The sequence below is a fragment of the Crocodylus siamensis genome, chromosome 7, assembly GCF_052110815.1.
Source record: "Crocodylus siamensis isolate JL-2025a chromosome 7, ASM5211081v1, whole genome shotgun sequence".
Classification (NCBI taxonomy): domain Eukaryota; kingdom Metazoa; phylum Chordata; order Crocodylia; family Crocodylidae; genus Crocodylus; species Crocodylus siamensis.
The window spans coordinates 25,725,241-25,740,286 of NC_143401.1; the positions used below are offsets into that span (position 1 = coordinate 25,725,241).

Below are 15,046 nucleotides of genomic sequence, written 5' to 3' on the forward strand. Positions count from 1 at the left end.
AGACAGGTGTGCCCATGGCTGGGGCCCTCCTGGAACCCCAGAAGGATTCCGGCTATGGGAGACTGCTCCTTACTCCATGCACCCCTCTGGGTAACTCAGAGGGTGATCCCAATTGGTAGGAGGGGACAAGGAAAGCAGTTCTCGCTTCTCCCAGCTCTCCAGGGTGAGTGCCTTTCCATAACAGCTACTGCTGCCCAATGACAGCCTGCCCCTTTCCCTAGGGGCTTCCTTAGAAGTGGGGGGACCCAAGGACCAGCCCTTTAGAGCCCCTGGGCTGGAGAACTCCCTTGGGCAGCCAGGAGGGATGAATGCATGTACAGCCCAACCTTTTTTTAGCACTAAAAATATCACAGAAAATGGAGATTGAAGATCATGATGACAACTTCACCAGTGTCTGGAGTTTATCTGCTCATGGACCAAGCTTCAGAAGGAAGTCCATTTGCAGCCCCCAGAAGTTTGGTACCTGGATATAAGACAGAATAGAACAAAGAGCCCTGGGACCACCAAAACAATTGATAACAGCTTTAGCTTGATACATTTAAAGAGTGGTCCATGCTGTTGCCACAGTTGACTGCTGGCAGCTTCATGTGAAGAATGCAACCATGAGATGGCAAAGCACGGAACCCATTGAGGCACATTTCCCCAGGCTCCAGGCTCTTGCCGAGCTAAATGTCTAGAGTGTGGTTTTTTTTGTTTTTTAAGAGGAGGAAGTCCTGGTTCCTAGCCACACTCCTGCTCAACAGGCCTTCTAGTGGCAAGTCACAGTTGTGCAGGTGAGAAGCAGCATTAAGCCTTAATCTGCAACTGCTCTAGAATGGTTGTCAAGTTGCCTGACATTCCACAGATTGAGAATAGTTTAAAGGTCACAGCACCCTAAGTTAACAGAGATCCTGGCTATGAAAGAGCGGGCTGGCATTCAGAACTCCAGTCTGACCAGCAACATTTTAGATCCATAAGGAAGAGTTCACTACAGCACTTTTCCATCATTAGATTAGCTATCAGTTACAATGTCAGTGATGTTAAGAGAAGGAAGGTTGGGAACCAGCACATTTTCATGAAGTAGAGTTGTCTCTCTCCTTCCTGGCACAGGGAATGCAGGGAAAATTTGTTCATGAGCTTATCAGGAACATGTCCATTCCTAACAGAGGGGGCACAGCAAATGCCAGTCCAAGGTGACCTTTCCTGAGAACTTCTGTCTAAGCTCAGTTCTATCTCCCAATTTAAAAGCAGCCAGATAATTATCTTTGGGGGGAAAAAAAAAAAAAGAAGAAAAAACCCTTTTAGACACAAAAATTCTATAACAAATCTTATCTTTTGAAGAAAGAACATCAAATGGGCAATTAAATTTGCAACTTAATAAACAAAAGCTACAGGAACTGTCACAAAAACACTGATCTGAAGATCAGTGATTAATCAATTCTAAGCCTGACAGATTAACAACAAAAACAGGTAGCACAACCAATAGAACCGTCTCTTTACAGATGCCATGACCTGATGCCTTTGTGTGCACGACTGACATTTCTATCAGGATAGACAAAACACCTCGTTCCATTGTCAAGGTCCAAAAGCTTGTGCACAACAACTTCAAGAATATTTATATATGAATAAATGTATGTACACACGCATTATAATATGAAGTCAAATTTATGATTTCTCCTTTCAGAAAACACTGATTTTTTTTCTTCTGTATTTCTAATGGAATGGAAAAGCTTTAGCAGCTGTAAGGTTCTTTCCTGTCCCTGTGCTTGTCTCAATCTTTGCAGCTGCAGTGTGCAAGCATACAGAAATAGTTAATTTTAGTTGGGTATTGTTGATATGGAAAAGATATCGGCTTTGTATGCGTCTTTTGAAAACTCCAATTAAAAAAACCATGGGCAGGAGGAAGAGAGGTCTTTAAAATACAGATATTTAGAATTCAGAGGTCATATTCTATCAGATCAAAATTACTACTTGACTTGAACTACTTGACAAGGTCAGCTTTGAAAAGGAAAATCAGCAAGAGAGAATCAAAGGGGAGAATGCTGCCTGGAGAACCTATTGCACACTTGTGTGACACTCCTCTAGAAAACGAGGAAAAAAAGGATGGCGCCTATACAAAGTGGGAAGGATTGCAAAGGGAGAGATTCAGAAGGAAGAGATTGGAACAATGTTGCAGGTTATGGTTCACTTCCATCTACATGTATAGAAACTCCAGCTATGCCAAATACAAGAAAACAGTCAACTTTCACCAACTTCTTTGCAATAGGCAGGGAGAAGAGACTGTATATGGAGAACTGAAATGCTCCAGATTAAATGAGGGGGGACACAACGGTGGGAGTCTACTACAGACCTCCCACTCAAAGTCCCGAGCTTGACCAGGAGTTTGCCCGGGAACCGACTGAGGCCGCTTGCTCCAGGACCTTGGTTGTCATGGGTGACTTCAATTACCCGGACATCTCGTGGGAAGATCACTCAGCTAAATCTGAGCGGGCGTAAAGCTCTCTCTCATGCGTGGATGACCTCTACCTGACCCAAGAGGTCTATGGGCCAATGAGAGGCAAAGCGCTGCTTGACCTGGTACTGGCTACAGGGGATGACCTAATCGGCGACCTAGTGATCGATGGGAAGCTGGGTGACAGCGACCACGAGCTGATCACCTTCACCATCCACCGTAAAGCTGGCAAGTCAGTCAGCAACACAGAAGTCCTCGACTTCAGAAAAGCCGACTTTGACAAGCTCAAGAGGCTAGCTGGTCAGGCCCTCAGGGACCATGACCCCAGGGAGATGGGAGTTCAAGAAGAGTGGTTGCTTCTCAAGGAAGCGATCCTCAGTGCACAAGCTAAATCTATTCCAACACGGAGGAAAGGCAGCAAGAAGGCACAGCAGCCCCCCTGGCTCTCCAGAGACCTAGCGGACCTACTGTGGCTAAAAAGGAAAGCCTACAAAGGATGGAGGACGGGATTCACCTCCAAGGAGGATTACTCTGCGCTGGTCCGGTCCTGCAGGGCGCAAACCAGGAAAGCCAAGGCTGCAACTGAACTCCAACTAGCTTCAGGCATCAAGGACAACAAAAAGTCCTTTTTCAGATATGTGGGGAGCCGGAGGAAAAGCAAGGGCAATGTTGGACCCCTGCTAAACCAGATGGGGCAACTGACAACTGACGCCCAGGAAAAAGCCAACCTATTAAATAGGTACTTTGCGTCAGTCTTTCATTAGTCACATGGGATGCCCATGCCTGCTATGGGACAGGGAAATCTGGGTGAGGGGGATCCCCTACCCTCCATCAATGCTGACCTCGTGAAGGAACACCTTGAGAAGCTGGATACCTTCAAGTCAGCTGGCCCTGACAACCTGCACCCCAGGGTACTCAAGGAGCTGGCGAGCGTCATAGCCCAGCCCCTGGCACGGGTCTTTGAAAACTCATGACGCTCTGGTGTAGTGCCAGAAGACTGGAAGAAGGCCAATGTGGTGCCGATCTTCAAGAAAGGGAGGAGAGTGGATCCGGCTAACTACAGGCCCATTAGCCTGACTTCTATCCTGGGGAAGATCTTAGAAAAGTGTATTAAGGAGGCCATCCTTGATGGACTGGCCCAGGCTAACATTCTAAGGGACAGCCAGCACGGGTTTGTTGCGGGTAGGTCTTGTTTGACCAATCTCATTTCCTTCTATGACCAGGTGACCTATCACCTAGACAAGGGAGAAGAGATTGATGTCATATATCTTGACTTCAAAAAAGCTTTTGATCTGGTATCCCATGATCACCTCTTGGCCAAACTGCCCAGTTGCAGCCTTGGCTCCACCACGATTCGCTGGCTGGGAAATTGGCTTCGTGGTCAGACCCAGAGGGTTGTGATTGATGGCAGTCAATCATCGTGGTGCCCTGTAACCAGTCGGGTCCCTCAAGGCTCTGTCCTGGGACCCATCCTGTTCAACATCTTCATTAATGATGTGGACATTGGAGTTAGGAGTGGACTGGCCAAGTTCGCCGATGACACCAAACTTTGGGGCAAAGCATCCACACCAGAAGATAGGCGGGTGATCCAGGCTGACCTGGACAAGCTCAGCAAATGGGCAGACGAGAACCTCATGGTGTTCAACACCGAAAAATGCAAGGTTCTCCACCTTGGGAGGAAAAACCTGCAGCACCCTTATAGGCTCGGCAGTGCTACGTTGGTTAGCACTACAGAAGAAAAAGACTTGGGGGTCATCATTGACCACAAGATGAACACGAGCCTCCAATGCGATGCTGCAGGTAGTAAAGCGACCAAAATGCTGGCGTGCATCCATAGATGCTTCTCGAGCAAATCCCGGGATGTCATTCTCCCCTTGTACTCGGCCTTGGTGAGGCTGCAGCTGGAGTACTGCGTCCAGTTTTGGGCTCCACAATTCAAAAAGGATGTGGAGAAGCTTGAGAGAGTCCAGAGGAGAGCCACGCGCATGATCAGAGGTCAGGAAAACAGATCTTACGATGACAGGCTGAGAGCCACGGGACTCTTTAGCCTGGAAAAGCGTAGGCTCAGGGGTGATCTGATGACCACCTATAAGTTTATCAGGGGTGACCACCAGGACCTGGGGGAACATCTGTTCACCAGAGTGCCCCAAGGGATGATGAGGTCGAACGGTCACAAACTCCTGCAAGACCGTTTCAGGCTGGACATAAGGAAGAATTTCTTTACTGTCCGAGCCCCCAAGGTCTGGAACAGTCTGCCATTGGAGGTGGTTCAAGCACCTACATTGAACACCTTCAAGAGTAAATTGGATGCATATCTTGCTGGGATCCTATGACCCCAGCTGACTTCCTGCCCTTTGGGCAGGGGGCTGGACTCGATGATCTCCCGAGGTCCCTTCCAGCCCTAATGTCTATGAAATCTATGAAATAATCAATTTCTGATGGAACTTATTTCCATAAGTGCAATTATGAAAGAGACAGTCACACTGACCACCTGCTGTAACTAAGCAGAGTGACAGGAGCCTTGAAAAGTAGCCCTACTACTCCTGGCTCCATGAACATCACTTAATATCAAATGGCTGAACCATCCAAGCCTTCTTAGAAGTTCTCAAAATTATCCCTTCTTTCATGGAAAGATTACTCTTTTGGTGACCCTGCATTGCCTTTAGTTGGTAATGTGCAGACCCCATATGCATCAGACCAAAAACTCAAAGACCGTAGAGTTTCATAATTGAACTGGTAAACCACCTGCCACAATGGCTATAAAGTCACAAGCTACTCTAGTAAGAGCAAGAATTACCAGAAAAATGGCACAATTATTTCAAGAATAGAGAAGAGGTTGCTGCTTCTGTAGTCTCTACTATATTCCATTTTGATTTCCATCTGAGAATCTCTGATGTTTCCCAGGAAACTTCCAGTGACTTGCTACTGGAACCCGACCCAGGAGCAGTCCATCTCAACAATTATAAACCCCCTATAGTTTAACATTGTGTGTTCCCACTAAACCAACTGGACACTGAATGGGGTATGATACCTACTTGAGTAGAATTCTAATATCTGACCATCCCACTTTCTGAAAATATTTTCCAACTCTAGCTTTGTAGTAAGAGTCACATAATCAGGAATTATGCCAAAATTATGCCAAAACTTCAGAGCAAGCTTTTTTTTTTGGGGGGGGGGGGAGATAAAAGGAAAGTTCTGCTCAGTAGCTCCTCCAGTTGTCAAATGGGGGGATCATTTTTGATCAACTATTCTAGAGCCATCCTTGCATGAAGAACTGCAACAAAAATGTTCAATAGAATGTGTATGGAAAGCAGCTAATTGCTTCAAAATGGACAAGATGAATAAGAAGAGAGAGGGGGAAAAAAGGGGAGTGACTTGGAGAGGAAGGAAAAAACCAGCATAAAAGAAGAGGTAACTTGTTCAGTTAATACAAGATAAGCCTTTTATTTTCCTGCACACCAACAGTGTGGCAGCAGGGGGCATGGAGAGGGGGCATTCTTTCTGCTGCATTTACTGGTTTGGAGTGTGGCAGAAAGCCACCTTGTTTCTCCCCAAAATCTCTGCCCTGTGACTATGTGATTAGATGGGCCCGCAGAGGATTCACACCTCAGCCTGTCTCTTTAGGTAACCTGAGCTGGCTGCATTCCTGAGGGAGGGGGGAAAACCTGCTCCCTCTGCCTACGTGACTGGCATCAGCCACCTGGGTGAGGGGCATCTACCTGGTGAGCTGGAACCTGCCCGGTAACAGGCGATGTGTTATAAATTGGTTGGCTGACAGCCAACTGGGGCTGACCTCCACTGGACCAGGTGAATGAGGTCACAGGGGCTATATAAGTTGGGGGGGAGGAGGCAGGCTTTCTCTCTTCAGACATGAGGTGAAGCAGCAGCAAAGCAGGGGAGACAGAGAAGCCTTACCATCTGAACCTAGCTCTCTCTTTCACCCCAAGACTCCAGAGGGGAAACTCAACCAGCTTCTGGAAGATGCTTGTGAGTAAGCTACTCAATCCGATTAGATATTTAGCTGGCAGTAACACAGATGCGTGATCAAAAGGCTACCTCAGCCACACTGTTTGCTCTTTAGGATTCCTAAGATATTGCTCAATCCTGTACCCTAGTTTCCCCTACCCCTTGTAATCAATAAAGTTCTCCTTTTTGACTGGTGTGGGAGACTTATTGAGGGGTGGGTCAAAACTATGCCTAAGAGACCCCTTAGGTCTGCGGACTAAAGGAGACTTTACTTCTTGCCCCCTGACTTGGGGAAGTGCCCCAAGTGCCTGTACCGGGTCGAGTACCCGTCGGACTATTAGGCCTGTGTTTCCCCGAGGACACAGGGCCGAGACAGTCCCTTCTCGGGGTGGTGGCGGCTACGTTACCCCCAGATTAGCGAGTGTGCTCCGGGAGAGGGGTCGGCCGAGCATAAGGCGTCCCTAGGGAGGCATTCGGAGCCTGGAAGGTGGTCAGGCGCAGGGAGGTGGGCGGCTCAACGCAGGAGCGCCCCCTACTGGCCTGCCACGTGGAATACATAGAGTGGGAGCGGTGGGCAGGGCGTTATTTATTTATTTTTACTTGCAGTCTCAAGAGCAGCACAAAACCCATGTAGACAAACCCCATGTGATTCAGTGAATTGTTTCAAAATATTTCCCTATTGCTATAGACATCCTGAATCATTCATTCCTGTGTGGTTGTATGTGCATGCAACAAATAAGAATCTAACCTTAAAAAAAGATACTTCAGGCTGAATAATTTCCCTAGTCCCTTATCTGTTCAAGCACATTTCACTCTCAGTGGGCTAAACATACTGCTAAAATTCTACTGGGTGATATTCTTGCACTCTGCACTTCCTACCCAAACCAGGAAGTGCAGAGTACTGCAAACACTACAAACAGAAAAAGCAGTCACAGAAGTTTCATGAACCTCAAAGAAGCTGGGGGAAGGGTATCATTTGAAAGGTTGGGGCCAGTCCTAATTTTTATTTATATGTGTTTAAATTACTGACACATCCTAGATTCCACTCACATCAGCAAACCATATAAGGTAAAAAAACCTAATAAAATCCAAGAGATTCAGGGAAAGGGTAAAAAGAAAATCTACTCACTAGCAAGTGGAGCTCTCAGATTTAATTACCTCAGCACATCCACACTGTAGGAACCATGCACCTTCCCTTGCAATCCCTCACCCCTCCTTAAGTATTCTAGAGACTCGTAAATAATTTACCATTCCATTATATTTTCTCTCTCTTTCTGTTCAGGAGGAATCTGTGAACAGATTACATAGCTCTCAAATGTATTTGTTATACTTTGAATTTTTTTGAGAATTTATTGACCAATTTTTCTGCAGTCGATTCTTCAAAATGTACACTGTGTTGGTTAGTTAACGTAAGCCACATAGCACCATTTCCATCCCTGAATACACCAACATGTAACCAGCCCAATGATAATAATTTCCAATATTAAATCATATATGCTTAGATGTACACTTCAAAACTTTGATTTCATTAAACAACAGAACTTAAGCTATAACACTCCAAATATTCACATTAGCAAAACTCAGACACTGAAGCATTCGTGGAAAGCAAATGCAACAGGCTGATGAAGCTAGTTTTGAAATTCAAATATTAAACAGATTTTTCTTCTTGTGCTTCATTCAGCTCCATAACTTAATAGTTATTGGTGCATTAAACAATGGTGTACCCTCCTAATAGTCCTGTCATAATTATAATGGACTGAAAACTTTCCTCTGCTATTCTTATATTCACTTAACTAGCTACAAAAAATTTGGAAGACAGGATCAAGGGACACCAATGCACATCTATAGACACACCATGTGGGGGACTCCGCCTAATAAAAAATAATCACTCCCTTGTGAAGCTGCCTATGTTGATGACTTCCCCCTAAAATGGGATGAACTCCAACTTCCACTGGTTCTAGTAATATCTGATTGTAATGGCTTTGGTTACAGAGTTTCAATCATCCTGGATGATTTCTGGGTATAGATGGTTTCACTCAAAGGCTATGAACAACAGGACAATTCTCAAAAGGGCTTAGGTTCCTTTTTGAACTCCTCAAAGGTTCTGACATCTCATATAAGCAATTAGCAACTTCACAATCTTCATGTATGCTACATGGCTCTGGGGAGAGAGCCGAGAGGACAAGCTGTTTGATCCATATATACATCTGAAGTCAATTTAAGCTTCAGAGGTGAGCAACACATTTTCCTTACTTGAAAGGTCAAATGTCAGAACTTGGATTTTATTTACCCTCTTGGAAGGGAAGATCGCTAACAAACAGTGAACAGAGGCTCCCAAGTGGCTCAAAGAAAATATTCATAAGCTTATTGCTAGTCACATCCTGGGAACTCACTGGCTGATAAGGGAGGAAAAAGATGCACCTGTTCTTTTAAGAAAAAAAAGGTAGGGTGGAGCAAAGATAAGTACTTAAAATAAAAATCAAGTGCTGAAATTACTTTGTCAGATACACCTCAACGATGAAAAAAGGATAGAGAGGGCTTTGTCTCTAGTAACTGATCTAGGATTAATGGGACCAAGCAGGATAAGAAAAACATTTCACATACAACAACAAACACAAATATGTTTTCATCTACAAACCCATGATTTCCTGGTGGAAGGAACACAAACTCCCACAGAGCTTGCTGCTTTACAAAATCTCAGCACACAATCTTGCCAGAAATTGAGTGTCAAAACCCATGCAAATCGAGTGAACCAACTCTGAATTGAGGGAGAAAATGATGTCCTTTGACAGACAAGGTTCTAATAAGAACGGGAGAGCCTGAGACACCACCTGTATATCAGTGTCACATCTGGCAAACTGATATCAGGGTTCCCTGGACAACATGAGACCTGTCTGATTTAATTTTCTTCACGTCCTAAGGATCATAAGAATAGGGAATGGGAACAGGCCTACAGAACTCCCAGACCTCAGTCAGAAGGAGCCCATCTCCTAACAAGTCTGCTGGAGAAGAGTCAGTACAGTTTTTGTAAGGGAAATCCTGCCTCAGATCTGCTGGATTTTTTGAAGGGGTTAACAAGAATATGGATAAGATGAATTAAGTTGACATAATACATTTAGACTTCCAAAAAGCTTTTGACAAGGTCCCTCATCAAGACTTAAAAAACCTGAACTTATACAGGATAGAAAGGAAGAATATTTTGTGGATTAAGAGCTGGTTAAAAGATAGGAAGCAAAGGTTAGAGCTACATGATCATTTCTGAGTATGGAAGGAGGTCAGAAGTGGGGTCCTGCAGGGATCTTTGCTGGGTCCTATTTTGTTCAGCATGTTCATCAATGGACATGGAAATGGGGATGCAAATTGAAATCTCCAAGTTTGTAAATGATACTAACTTATTTTGGGTAGTCAAGTCCCAAGCTGACAGAGGAGCCACAGAAAGACCTCACCAAGCTAAGTGAGGGGGCTATAAAAATAGAAGATGAATTTCACTGTCAACAAGTGAAAGATTTCATAGATTTCATAGACATTAGGGCTGGAAGGGACCTCAGAAGATCATCAAGTCCAGCCCCCGCCTGAAGGGCAGGAAGTCAGGTGGGGTCACAAGATCCCAGAAAGATAAGCATACAGTTTACTCATGAAGTAAGTAATGTAGGTACTTGAACCACCTCTGATGGCAGGCTGTTCCAGACCTTGGGGGCTCAGACAGTAAAGAAATGCTTCCTTATGTCCAGCCTGAAACGATCTGCAATAGTTTTTAACCGTTTAACCTTGTCATCCCTTGGGGCATTCTGGTGAACAAACGTTTCCCCCAGAAACTGGTGGTCACCCCAATAAACTTATAGGTGGCCATCAGATCACCCCTGAGCCTACGCTTTTACGGGCTAAAGAGCCCCATGGCTCTCAGCCTGTTATTGTAAGGTCTGTTTTCCTGACAACTGATCATGCATGTGGCTCTTCTCTGGACTCTCTCAAGCTTCTTCACATCCTTTTTGAATTGTGGAGCCCAAAACTGGACGTACTCCAGCTGTGGCTTCACCAAGGCTGAGTACAAGGGGAGAATGATGTCCTGGGATTTGCTTCAGAAGCATCTATGGATGCAAGCCAGTGTTTTGGACGCTTTACTAGCCACAGCATCGCATTGCAGGCTCATGTTCATCTTGTGGTCAATGACGACCCCCAAGTCTTTTTCTTCTGTAGTGCTAGCCAGTGTAGCACTGCCAAGCCTATAAGGATGCTGCAGGTTTTTCCTCCCAAGGTGGAGAACCTTGCATTTTTTGGTGTTTAATGCATGCAGGGAAAAATAACCTAGATTACACACACACACACACCCCTGGGTTCTCAACTAGTTGTTATGACTCAGGAAAGAGACCTTGGAGTCATTGTAGACAGTTCTCTAAATACAACAGATCCATGCACAGCAGTGACCAAAAAAGGCTAATATAATGGTGGGCCTTTTTTACCATCTTTAACAAGGTAATTGAAAAAAAGCTGGAAACAATCATGCTACTATACAGATCCATGGTGTGCACACATCTTGAATAATGTATGCAGTTCTGGTCCCCACATGTCTAAAAAAGATGTAGTAAAATCAGAAAAGGGACAGAGAAGGGCAACCAAGATGATCAATGGTATGGAGTAGTTACCATATACCAGGAGAGACTAAAAAGTGTAGGACTCTTCAGTTTGGCAAGTAGTAGGCCGAGGAATTATATGACAGGGGTCTAAAAATCATGCAGGGTATGGACAAAATGAATAGGGAACTGTTATTCACTGGTGCCAGAATACTGGAACTATAGAGCACCCCCTGAAATTGGTGAGAGACAGTTTGAAAAACAAGAGGAAGTCCTTTTTACACAACCCATAATTAGCCTATCAAACTCATTATCACAGGAAGTTGTAGAGGGAGAGAGTCTGGCCAGTTCAAAAAAGGATAAGAAATTCCTGGATGACAGATTTATTAATAGCTATTAAACAGAACAGTCAAGGATGTATCCTTTGGCATCTCTAAACTAAATGACAGCAGATGCCAAGGAAGTTAACAAACATGAGCTAGAATACTCTAAATACACCTGGGTTCAATGGTCTTCTCTAAAGCATCCACTCCTGCTACCATCAGAGGCAGAATACTGGGCTAGATGAACCACTGGTCTCACCCAGTATGACATTTACATCTTATGTCTAAGCCTGTCTTCTCTCAAGCATTATTTGAGATATCAACTGTACTTTATATTAAAAAGAGTGTGCCTTTATCCTTCCTCTAGCAGGCTGGTGAGTTTGTATCCCTTTTCCTTGACTGCAACAACTAAAAAATCCAAGATCATCATATAATCCCCTGCAGTACCCTTATTGTTACCAACAAGGAAGAGGAAAAAGACTGCAAAATCTGAAGGTAGAAACTCGGGCTCACACTCTTCCCTCCTCCCTCAAAGGAGAGGCATCACTTTTCAGTGCAGTTTAGCAACCACTGATTCTTTTGGTCACCCAGAACTTTGATGCATATGCCCAGGCAGGAGTTTTTGGAGGAGTGGAGACTGCCCAGACCTTCCATTCCCCCATTTAGGCCCCTGAGAAAGAATCCAAAAGGCTAGACTGGGTCCAGACAGTTGGAGCTTCCATGGCTATATTTGTACAAACATTCAGGAACTGAACCTGGGTCTCCTGTGTAGCAGACAAAGATTCTACCACTGAACCACAGGGGACTCCTCTCAACTCAGTAAATTCAGATGAACCTTGCAGGAGATACAGCCCAGGCCCAACCATAACGGCCAAACAAGTTACACAAGCCCAGGTAAAAATCCCGCAGGGCTCAGATGTTGCATACATAATCTCTAAAATCATCTTAATAGGTGAGGCAAGAACAAAAGTATAACCACAAAGCAGATGAGGTTTCAGATTTGTAAGTCTGCTCATAAAGAGGCATCCATAACACAAGTTTCAATGGCACTGAGTTAACTCTGAACACCTCTGAAAACTTGAAAACATTCTCAGATTATATCACTCCCACAGAGAACTTTAGTTTTATGGAGCCCTCTCATCCCAGTAAACACCAATGGGATAGAAATAGCTACTACACAAAATCACTTATTACACGCATCTAGATTTGCAGCATTTTTTGATGACTTCTCAAAGTACGCCTTTGAGCACTGCTTATTTTGGGGGCGAACTTAATGGTACAGAAACTGTATGCTCAGCATGGATCAAATAAGTTCCCTTCTCCTCTTAGCCACAAAATGAAAAGTTTGGATTAAAACACTCTGACCCCAAGATACAGCAAAATGAGCAAAGCAAGCCCTTTTCTACACATTTCTAATCTCTAGGTCTAGCACTGGCTAAAGCACATTAAAAAGTACACCCTTCTCCCATGCGCTGCACATACCCAATGTGCTGAAGACCACTACACCAAATCCTAAAGCTTCCCCCATTTCATCAGAAGTGGATGATGGCATTAATCTTATTAAAATATGCATCCACTATTATATTTAAACAATGATCAAAAACATTATCAGAAAGGGAGTATGTGAAAAAATTAGCTGTATGATCAACTGGAGAGAAACAGATTGAAGGCTGCCTGCTCCTGAAAAAGTTAGACAGAACTTTTTTTTATAACTTTGAACCATGAATCCAGTGTGTTAGTCAATGTCAAGGATTCATCTGCTTTAGGATTATTCTAGGATCACAAAGTATGGCTCTGAGTTCCTATCACTGGACTGACTATACAGAGGCAATTTCATGGGGCAGAATAACCGTCTCCCTGACAATTAAAAGACCACAACAAAAAGAAGTGTTGCCACACCCAGATTAGTTTCTGCATGGCCCCGACATGCTTGCATAGGTTCAATTTGCAAAAGGAACCAACAATTCTCAGGTTCCTGGGGGCTGCCCCACTACAGCTACTGGAATAGCTTTCAGTTCTTCTACTGAATGTAACATCACTTGAATTACGCACATTCCAGCTAAATTAAGGGGCCACCTGGATGTCCCCAAACAGGGGTTTTCAACCTTTTTGGATCAGTGTACCCCTGGCAACCAGACGCTGAGCAGCATACCCCAGCCATCGGACATGGAGCAAGGTGGGGGTGGCATGTAGCCAGATGTGGAGTGTGTGTGTGGGGTGGGGTGGTGGCATGAGGCTGAACGCAGAGTTGGGGGGAGGGGGCGCAGTGTTGAATAATGAGCAGTGCCAGCTGCCGCGTGCAAGGTTCTGCTGCTCTCTGCATCCGGCTGGGTGGATAGTGCCTGTATGGCAGCAGGGGATGGTGCTTGGTGGTGCTCTGTGCCTGCATAACCCTCCCAGGACCTTCTCAAGAACCTCTGGGTGTACACATAACCCCAGTTGACAACCCCTGTCCTAAAAGAATGCTTGTGTATGCACACACTTCAAGCCCCATGTTAACCATGTCATGGGAGGCTTCTCTTAATTAGAAGTTTTCTGTATTATAGCATGGAAAATGCATTTCAGAGCCCATCATTAAAGGATGCAGTACAAGGAAATGGGGAATGAAGGAGGTTACATTACTGTTACTTCTCATTAACCATGCCCAAATTCATGGGCGGGGGCATGTGCCGCTCCCCCGAGACTGGCTGTTGCCAAAGCTGCTGCTGACTTCTGTGGGTGGTTGCCGCCTGCCCCCCACTTGCCGCCGACAGCCGGCGGCTCCTTGCTATGGTGCCCCCCCCCAGTTGCAGGAGGCACCAGTCATTCATGCCCTAATTATACTCCAACGGAAGACTCAGTAAGTGTAGGTAGGCACAGCAAAACCTTGCTTAGGGAATGTATTACAGTGCAGCCACTGCATGCTGAAGACGGAAAACACAGACAAGAGGGCTAAAGCAAGGGTGCCAAACATCTGAACCGTGAAGCCACTCTACCCACTATCTTTGGAAACTGGTGGTGTGGCCTGCCACAGAATTCAGGGTCCTTTGGCTCCACTGGCTGTGGCCATCAGTAGCAAGCTTGGTCCTAGATAGATGCCCCACCAACACCTAGCCTGGCTGCCCCTGATCCTTGGACTGGATCCAGCCCCCACAGTCCAGATGTGGCCCAGGGGCATAGCAGAATTTGATGTGCTTCAGCTAAAGGATTGAGTAGACCCAAATACTGGCAGGCACATGTACAAAGGGAGACCACCCACCTAAAAAATAATGCCAGATGGGAATGAATGTTAATGAAAACACAACCCAGCAACCATACATATCTTTCAGAAAAGCCTCATTTGATTTCCTTGTTTGGCTGTTTTCAGCAAGTATACCACACAGTATTGTCAGTTTGGAGTCATGCTAAGCACTGCAAAGTCTAAAAGGATGAATACCAGTTCAGACATCAGGAAGGAAAATCTCAACAGCTCTCATGCTTTGGATCACCAGTGTCAAACTCAAACAAGCTGGCAGGCTATATCTTGGCTGTAGGGCTTCTCATGCGCCAGATAATCCACTTCAGGATCTGGCCTGTGGGGTGTTCTGCTGCAGCTGCCAAAACTGCTGTGTCAGCACAGCAGGCATGTGGGAGTTAATACCACTACTGCTCACCAACCTGCCACAGGTTTGGTTCCTGAATCGTGATCAGAAACTGGAAGTTTGGTGGTCTGTAAAGAGCAGGGTAGTGGTAACCCCTGAGGTGTTGGCCACACTAGCATGGTGGCTCTGGGAGTT

General features: G+C 45.2%; 1 protein-coding gene across 26 annotated transcripts in view; it reads right to left on the reverse strand.

Moving 5' to 3' along the window:
* Positions 1-15,046, reverse strand: part of CAMK2G (calcium/calmodulin dependent protein kinase II gamma) — a 183,831-nt gene that overhangs the window by 36,093 nt on the left and 132,692 nt on the right. The window lies entirely within an intron of this gene.